At 33.2% G+C, this 10,188-nt stretch overlaps 1 protein-coding gene across 4 annotated transcripts in view; it reads right to left on the bottom strand.

Moving 5' to 3' along the window:
- Positions 1–10,188, bottom strand: part of LOC115222322 (popeye domain-containing protein 3-like) — a 61,680-nt gene that overhangs the window by 27,515 nt on the left and 23,977 nt on the right. Inside the window, exon 2 of one of the 4 annotated variants that reach the window (XM_036511218.1) lies at positions 5,713–5,747. The exons of the other annotated variants lie outside the window; for them this stretch is intronic. The gene's annotated coding sequence lies outside the window, so the exon portion shown is untranslated. The remainder of the gene's footprint in view (positions 1–5,712; positions 5,748–10,188) is intronic. 4 annotated transcript variants of the gene reach the window in all.

Here is a 10,188-nt window from a genome sequence, read left to right as displayed (position 1 = left end):
CTCAGACGGGCTCGATATGAATCACGACTATAAGCTACCCGAATTTGGTTAAACTGCACAGCAAAATGTGGGAGTAGTTAGGAATCTAAATCGAAGGGGACAGACACTCATACAACTACAGTTTTACATATATAGATATACATAGCGCAGTAGTGGTGAGATGTGACAGCAAAGAAAAGCATACTTTCACTCTCTGCATGCAATTAGACTCGGAAAGTTCGTGAGGAACCCATTGACCCAATTTGCTGACTTTTCCGATAGCACACAGGTGTTAATGAATGGTTGAATGACCAAATCCAAGCTTCTCTGCCAGTTCCTCAACAGTTACGATGAGATTTTGTTCCACCAGGGTTTTTCAGGATGTCCTTGTCGAGTTCTACAGATCTTTCAGGATGAGGCTCGTCTTCTAGGCTGTAGTTTATGGCTCGGAATTTCTGGAACCACCATTGACAATGCCTTACGCTTATTGTCCAATCCCCATATACTGCATTAATATTTCTTGTACTTTCCGTTGCGTTGTTGTCTTTATTGAACTCATAAAGCAAAATATGCCAAATATGCCCCTTTGTTACTTCCAATATAGCTTTGAAAAAAATAGCTGTTAAAATCGAAATGCACTCTTCAAAACTTGCACTATGAATAAGGACAAGATAAAATTACTACCTGCTTTTATAGCAAGTTAATATAAGTAGTTTATCCCATTCCCCTCTGACTTTTAGTTCAAGCTGTTGAAAAAACCGCATTATTATATATATATACATACATACATACATACATATACACACACACTCTCTCTCTCACACACATGCACACATTTATATTCTGTTATTCTTTTATATGTTTCAGCCTTGAGGTTGTGGCCATGCTGGATCATGTGTGTGTGTGTGTGTGTGTGTGTGTCTATCTGTCTGTCTGTCTGTATGTATATATGTATATGTATGTGTGTGAACAATAATATTTTCAACAGATGTGTTGCAAATGTATCTGATTGTTCTCAAGCTTCAATACTGTGTGTGTGTATGTGTGTGTGTATGTATGTATGTATATGTATGTATGTATGTATATGTATGTATGTATGTATGTGTGTATTTATGTATGTGTGTGTGTATGTATGTATGTGTGTGTGTATGTGTGTGTGTGTGTATGTATGTATGTATGTATGTATGTATGTATGTATGAGTGTATGTTTACTTTATTACTAACACAAGCCACTACGGTTATTTAATGTAAAGTCTTCCTCAAATCACTCTCTGTCGCTATTTACTCTCTTCCAAGAACATTTTCACTCACTCTTATGTGTTAGCTTCCCATACATTTTACTCATGTATCTATCAGCGTCATAGAGAGAAACAAATATTACATCTAGTTTCACTTTATTCGTTGCCCACTGTGTGTGTGCGTTTGCGTGTGGTGTAAACCAGACTAAGAAAAGCATTTGACACACACACCAGAATGTGAGTTTTCTGTAAATTTTGCTTAATTGGAGTTTAAATTTTAAAAACTGGACTTGGCATGATGTGATGCATTCTACTCTCAAAAATGCTAGGTAAATTGTAATTGAAGAAATCCTATATTGTAGATTTCTATAACTCCCAAAGGGAGGCAGATAAAATCTGCCTTTTATAATAAGATATATATATATATATATATATATGTGTGTGGTGTGTGTGTGTGTGTGTGTGTGTGTGCCTTTGTGTCTTTTTCCCTCCCCTCCCCCGCTTGACAACTGGCATTGGTGTGTTTATGCCACTGTAACCTAGCAGTTCAGCAAAAGAGAATGATAGTATAAGTGCCAAGTTTAAAAACAAATAACTACTGAGGTCGATTCATTCAATTAAAACTTCTTCAAGGCAGTGCCCCAGCATGGCCCCAGTCTAATGACTGAGACAAGGAAAATATGATAAATATATATATATATATATATATATTATGTTTAGTATTTTTGGCACACTGATGCATTGACTGGAAGTGTTTACAAAAGAAGTGAAAGTAAAGTTTGGCAACTGATGAAGACATAATTAAGTAGAATGGTCGACTGCATCAGACCACATTTGTGTTTCTATTTGTTGGGAGGGATTGATGTATGAAACTTTTAGTGTTCGCATTATCCTGCCAAAATTAATGCATTTTCATCCACATTGTTTTGAACTAATCATGCATTATCTTGTAGCTATGAGATTTTGATGAGGTAGCTCTTAATTTTTAAAACGATATTGTAGGGTTGGTGTGAGAGACCAGATCTGGCCAGTTTGAACATAAAACAGGCAGAATACTTTTGGCCGGATATGGCCGGTTTAAAAGCTAAAGGGTTAAACTTTTTTTCTTGTATCACTTTTTAGTTGATATTTCATTGTAGGTGTTGGAAATACTGAAGACCAGAAAAGTCTAAAAGAGATACTTGTCTTTTAAATCCTAATATTACTTCAACAATATTCAGTGGGCTTTATGAACAGTTTGTGAGAGGAGTTTTCTAGCTACAAAGTTACATTGAGGAAACTGACCCCTTTTAGATGCACTTTATTGACGATGGGAAAATCTAGTTTCATAAACAGATGCAAACAGACTGGTATAGACATTCATATCCATACACATGATGATGATGATGAAAATGACAGCAATGATGGTGATAAAGATGATTGTAGTGGTGGTGGTGGTTGTGATGGTGATGGTAATGGTGGTGGTGATGCTGATGATAGGGATGTTAATGAAAACACTGATAATGAGAAGGGTGATGAAACTGATAATGATAATAACAGTAATAATGATTAGGATAATGACGATGATGAAGAGGAGTAGGAGAAGGTGAAAGATGGTGATGGTGGTGATGTAGTGAAATGTTACAGTTGGTGATTATTCAGTTGATGATAAATGGGACAAAGATGCAAGTTAAATTCATTAGAGTGGATAAAAGAATACTCTGCAAACCTAATGAGCCAAACTTTAATTAATTCATAACATTAAACCCCATTTAATTGAAATCATACAAAATTAGCACAAATTTAATTAAACAGTAGATATTTTAACTACATTTGATTAAAACCTATTTAGTTAGAGTTAACGAGGGAGTCTTTGTGGCATTGTTCAATTTGCTGGAAATAGCAGCCAAACTGTGCTCTAATCCCACCCTTTTGTCTAAAAAGATGGAAGGAGGATTCATTGGACAATGCATATACATTAGGTCATGGCTGGAATGCTTTTGATCCTTGGGCAGACCTGGTGCAAATATTGTTCAGCATCCTATATAGTTAAACCACAAGTAATTAAAACCTATCTAATTAGACAATATTTAATTAGTGATGTAGTAAGGTATATACACATCACACAAATTTGCATACATTGACCACATCTGGTTAATTTATTTGAAAATAGCCCATATTCAGATGATGTCTAATTAAAATGTTATAATTTAGACAGATATAGACTGTTACATCACCACTGCTTTAACATTTTGCTTGTTCTTGATGACATGGGTTAGATAGGTCTGCAAATCAGTTTGTTCTAAATGATTCCCTCTTGTGTCACTAGCCTTGTGACACCCAATATTCTTAATGCTGATATCTCTGTTTCTCTCCAAGTCACAGTTTTCATCCGGCAGGTATCATTCCAACATGTATTGGGTCATCCCATAAATAATGAGGATTTTTAAAAATTTCATTTATTTTTCAAAATTGAGATAAACAAGGATCATTTTTAATCTAAAATTTACTCTCCTTCATTTTCTACCATGCACTTCCATCTATCTGGTAGACTTGCAAGGCCCCTCTTCCAAAATTAACTTGTCCGTGATGAAAAATACTCCCCCAGTACTGTTCTGACCTCGTCTACAGAATTCATATTTTTTCTGTCCAAATGATTTTGAAGACTGCAGAATAAATGATAATCAGATGGGGCAATGTCCACTAGTATGGTTAGTAGGGCATCGTTTCCTATTCAAACTGCTCCAGTTTTTTTAACGTTTTCCTTGCTGTATGTGACCAAGCATTATCCTGATGGAAGAACACCTGTCGTCTTGAAACCAAAGAAGATCATTTTTCTATGGCACGCAGGTGTTGATGAATGGTTGAATGACCAAATCCAAGCATCTCTGCTAGTTCCTCAATAGTTACGATGGGATTTTGTTCCACCAGGGTTTGCAGGATGACAGATCTTCCAGGATGAGGCTTGTCTTCCAAGCTGTAGTTTCCGGTTCGGAATTTCTGGAATCCCTGTTGACACTGGCTTATGCTTATTGTCCGATCCCCATTTACTGCATTTAATATTCCTCACACTTTCCGTTGCTTTGTTGCCTTTGTTGAAATCACAAAGCAAAATGTGCTGAATAATGCTCCTTTGTCACTTCCATTATAGCTTTGGAAAAACAACTAATAAAATTGAACTGCACTCTTCAAAACTTGCACTAAGAATAAGGACAAGTCAAACTTACTACCTGCTTTTATAGCAAGTTGATGCAGGTAGTTTATCCTGTCCCCTTCCAGCTTTTAGTTCATGCAATTGATAAAACCACATTATTTATGGGATGACCTTATATCATCAATCATTACTTCTACATAAACTAATCAATACAATTCATCGTCTTGAACCTCTCTCAGTTCACATGGGATATATATATATATAAAAAGAAGATATATATATAAAAAAGAAAGCTACTGTATTGTAGATTATGAAATTCCTGTGACATGGTGATGCAAAGCACTAAAATGGTTTTTACAGTTTCATGATTAATTAAAGAATATTCCAGTTTCTTGGTCATTCACTTCTGTTGGTGACATCATACAAATCTTTATTGACATAATAACTTTATTTTTCTAGCCAAATCTTGGAAGGAAACCTATTTGAAGGTTAGAAGGTCTAACCTATCTTCTTATCTTCTCACCCAGGTACAGTAAGAACATAAACTCTTCAGCAAGTCTACTGTTATCTTCTGGAATATTTCTAGATTATTAGAATAGGATGAAATTTAGTTCTTGCATTCCTGGTTTACAATAAATGCTAATTTCTTTGATTTCTTACATTTTTTTTTCTTATATTCTCCCAATCTTTTGGTTATTTCAAAGTAAGTAAAGTATCTTTTATGCAATTACAATCACAGAAGAATCAATATATGTTCCCCACCCCCACCATGCCAAAAAAATATGTATTTCTATTATAGCATTTTGTAAAGTATGCTGAGAATAAATTTAAATAGATGCATTTTAGAGAAAATATGTTCTATAAAAAAAAATTACTATGGTAAATTTCTTGGTAATTTGAATAAAAAATATTAGTTTTTAAGGAAAAAAGTTTCTTTTGAAAAATGTACCAAGAAAAATCTACAAGCCATTACTACAAGTTTTGTAACTTTTATTACAGCAAACAAATGTATACAAAGTGGCCGATCTATGCATTTCACATAACCCATACACTCCAAACTAAACCCTTGATTAAGATTTTGTGGCAACATATTTTATGAAATATGTATGAAATATTTACTAATGACAATCTTGTTTTTAACTAATCCAACTAATTTATCAAGATATTTCAAGTTGCAACCGAAATTTATTAGATTTATCACAGTCACTAACAAACGTCTTGTTCATACTAACTCATAGCCCTGGAATATTTAGTAGTATAGTAGTAGTAGTAGTAGTAGTAGTAGTAGTAGTAGTAGTACCAGTAGCAGCAGCAGCAGCAGTAGCTGTTGTAGTAGGTTAAAGTCAATAAAAATGGACTAACCTGTTTGTAACCTTTATATAAGCCATGTACTAATTCTAAAATAACCATAAATCAGAGAAGATTATATAAGAGAAATATAGACATGGATTTTATTTAGAATTTACACAAAATATCAATGTCACATTTTTCAGATTGCTAAACACGTTTTTGTGTTATAATTACCAATATATTTTTGCTGACAAATCTAGGGAAACAGAATCAATAGTATATTAGGTAAAATGCCGAGTGGTATAGATTCCCTCCCTCTGCAGTTTGAATTTACTGGGGTAGATAAAATAAATCATCATCATCATCATTTAATCATCATCGAAAAATACCTTAAGAATGAGAACCCTAGTTCAAAATGTTCCCGAGACACCTGATGAAGGCTGGAGGGTATATCAGCCGAAATGATAGGACAAATATTCGTCTAATGTAAATAATATAAATAATGTAAATAATGTACTTAGTTCCTCATCTCTTAAATATAGAACTGTATTTATGCAACTGTTTTCCAGTTACTTTCCAAAGTAGACAATAATATTATTGTAATTCGGTCAGCTTCTAGGAACCATAGATGTATGACATCAGATCCCTTTTATCAACAGTTTTGAAAATGAATTTAGTTTCTTTCACTCAGGTCAACTTCTAATTCACAACCCACCTTTATCTACATACCTCACAACATAAAGCGTGCATGTGTGTGTGTGTGTGTGTGCAAGCATGCACACACATACACACACACACACTTTTGATTGTTTCCAGATTCCTTAGAGACCACAATTTCCAAGACCTGTATATAAATATGTACAAGCTGGAACCCAAAGAGAAATTAATAAAGATATAAATAATTCCAATCATGTTGAAATTAATTTCATTCAGCTGCACCCATTTTCGGACCTCTCGGAGAAGGATCAAACATCATGATGTGGAATTATTGAATCAAAAGAGGTTGATCAAAGACTTCTCTTCCATTTGACTGAGATGCTATTAACCATTGACCAAAATCAATAAAGTAACTTCGATTTTGATGACCATCACACCAGAGGAAATGACATGAATTATTTATGAAAAATTTGATAAAACCAGAAGTTCTATTGACATTTTCTGAAGTGGCAAGATTGGTAGGGATAGAAGATTATTTAGAATCATTTTATCTTGACAAGAATTTCTCTAAAACAAATTGAATTTGTATTTAAAGAGATGGTTTTGATAATTCTAAATAGTTCTAGAATTAAAATATCAATGTCAAAATATTTCTGTCATTTTATTTCTTTCAGAATATCTCTGCTACAATATCTTCCATTCCAGAATACTTATCTCAGCAGTTCTACCACCATATCTCTGTCACTATCACTGCAATAAAATATGTCTTACAATATTTGTGACGCAGTAACTTGATCATAGTATCTCTATCACAGTATTTCTGTCATAGTATCTCTTGTGCAGTATCTTTGTCACATTATCTATGTCATACTATCTCTACCACTTATCTCTATCATACTACCTCTGTTACGGAATCTTTTTCTCAATATTTATGTCACAGAATCTCTGTCACACTGTTTCTGTCAAAGTATTCCCCTGTCAAAGAATATACTTTTTTCTAATTAAAATTCTGTTTTATTTTTCTCACAAAACTAGTTACTTCCGTTTGTACAAGAATATGCAACTGATATCAGCTGAGCAAATGTGTTAGTGCTTTCTATGACTTCTGGTTTTAAATCCTGGCTTTTGTATTTATCATTAGGAAAACCTAGACTTAAAAGTAACATTTGAACCATCAAAATGCCAAGCAATTACTTTATATTGGAAAAGAACTCCATCAAATTTTGAATTAAACAGCTGGAATTATATGCTACTTTCTTAAGAATATGGATTAAGGAGTGTTGTTATAACCAGAGAATTGGTTATAGCCAATGAATTCACAAGAATGTGAACTTAGAATACATTTCCCCTTTGTGCAGCAGAGTTTTGAAATGAACTGCCAGGTTACATAAAACTTGAAATGAGAAATGAGAAAACACTGCAAAACAAAAGTTTGAATAAGTTCTGAAGGAATGATTCACAAATCTGACTTGGTTGTTTGAACTTCGTCCAAACATCCACTCTCAGGACCAATGTAGAGATTGCTCAAAATGTCTACCGTGAACAACCTACATTACAGGAGATAATATAACAACAGTACTCTCTAATACACACACAAACTACTGCCTGCTGGTGTGCAGAATTATGCTACATGTGCAGTACTGAAAGATGTTATTGCACAAAAACTGGTACTTTTAACACCTGTACACTCACTTCTGTGTCTGGTTTGATGCCAAATCCACAGCTTGAATGAAAACTATCTGCATTTGGTTATAACCTTATTGAACAAACTCACAGAAGAAGCAATTGACACCATCTCAGAAGATGGGACAGAAACGTTTAAATAATGAATATACAAGCACCTATTATCAGGCTCAACTTTGATAATGTAATGAACCAATAATTGACTGGTTTGACCCTGCTTTGTGGTGAATTGTACTGTGAGGTTACTGCTCCTAAGTACAGGAAATAAAAATCTATAACACCTATCGTAATTATAGATTTATTTCGTATCTATTTGCCGTCACTAGAGGGCCTGTGTGATGTTAAGGGGCTGAAAGAAATATTAAACTCGTAATGATCTGTATCTAATTAGAAACACATCAGAACATTGAAATTCACAAATGATTTTTAGCAGTTTTTCTATCTGAAGTAAGCAAGAAATAATTATTCCATTTACTAATCAATCAATCCTTAATAATCTCAGTCATAACGTTTCCTTAATTAACCACCACAGTCACATGATTGGCTCCATTTTGATGTGGTTCGTAGGACCTTCAATCTAGAGATGAGGAAAGTGGAAAGTTTCTATGTTCAGATTTCTCCCAAATTGTTGGTGGAGGTTAACAAGCAGAGTTGTCTTCAGATATAAGAATGAACTGTTTTATTTTCTGCCTTTACCAGGAGGACACATTTTGTGCTGCAGTATTCAACTAGTGTTCATAATCACACCATTGTTATAGGGAAAGTATTGTTGCTATGAAGATCATACTAATGGTATAGAGATATTGATATGGATATCATTGTTATGGAAATACTTTTGTTATTATGGAGATAGTATTATTGTTCTGGATATGATATCGTTGACCTAGACTTAATATTACTTTTATAGCAATAATTTTGCTGTTATGGAAATACTGTAGTTGTTATAAATATAATATTGGCATTTTAGAAATAATATTGCTATGGAGTTAATATTGCTATGGCAATAATATTGTTATTGTAGAGATAGAATTGTTGTTATAGGGATAATATGGCTGTTGTGGAAATAATAATGTTTTAATAGTTTTGTTATGTAGATGATATTCTAGTTATAGATAAAAATTGTTTTTAGGGATATAATATTGTTAGGGCATATCATTGATGAGGTTGCAAATGACAATGAAAGAGCCATCTCAATGCTAATTGACTGATTGATTGACTGATCAATCAATCAAACAATCAACCGATTAATTGGTTAAATAGTTAACCAATTGACAAACTATAAAGAAGTGAAATAGAACCTGTGCATGAGTTTATTGTTGGCAGAAAGAATCTGCTGAGATGCAACAAAAACATAATACTTTTATTATAAAGATAATATTGTTGTTTTGAAGATAACAATTATTATTTCGGTGGTTAAAACAAAATATTATAGAGGTAATGATGTTGGTATAGAGTTAATATTGTTATGGAGATAATATTTTCTTATAGAGATAACCCTGTTTTTAAGAGATAATATTCTCTTTATGGAGAAAATTCTATTTTTATGGAGTAGTTATAACAGTTACAGAGCCAGTTATGTTTTTATAGATATAATACATTTTGTTATGGAGGTAATATTGTTATATAAATATAGCATTATTGTTACTGTGATAATATTGTTGCTATAGAAATAATAGAGTGATTATGGTGATAATATTTTTGTTATTGTCATAGTATTATTGTATTACAGATACTATCGCTAAAGACATCATTTTTCTTTGTTATAGAGATGTGTTGTCTTGGAAATAATATTAGCTATTATTAAAGAGATGATGTTTTGTTATGGAGATAATGTTGTTGCTACTGATATAATATTATCGTTTTGGAACAAATATTGTTGTTATGGAGATGATATTGCTGTTAGCTGTCATTATAGCGAAAACATTCCATCAATAGAAATATTACTAGGTCTGTAGAGATGATGTTGCATCTTTGTTTATAGCCTGTGCAGCTCTTGCAAGCCATTTGTCTGCATCATGTTTCTTTAGGGACCACCAATTTATTGAATAGACCTTGTTAAACATTTCCAAATCAACAAAAGCCAAGAAGAGAGGTTTCATCCAGGATATAATGGTTGTTTGGAACCCTTGAATGGAATCCTTGAAAGTTCTTAATACAATAGAAGTGTTCCCTGAGGATCTGTTGTGGTTGAGCATCAATATGCATTTG

The sequence above is a fragment of the Octopus sinensis genome, linkage group LG19 (assembly GCF_006345805.1).
Source record: "Octopus sinensis linkage group LG19, ASM634580v1, whole genome shotgun sequence".
NCBI classification, from domain to species: domain Eukaryota; kingdom Metazoa; phylum Mollusca; class Cephalopoda; order Octopoda; family Octopodidae; genus Octopus; species Octopus sinensis.
The sequence above is the reverse complement of the archived record's forward strand: the minus strand, read 5'-3'. Positions and strand labels throughout refer to the sequence as shown.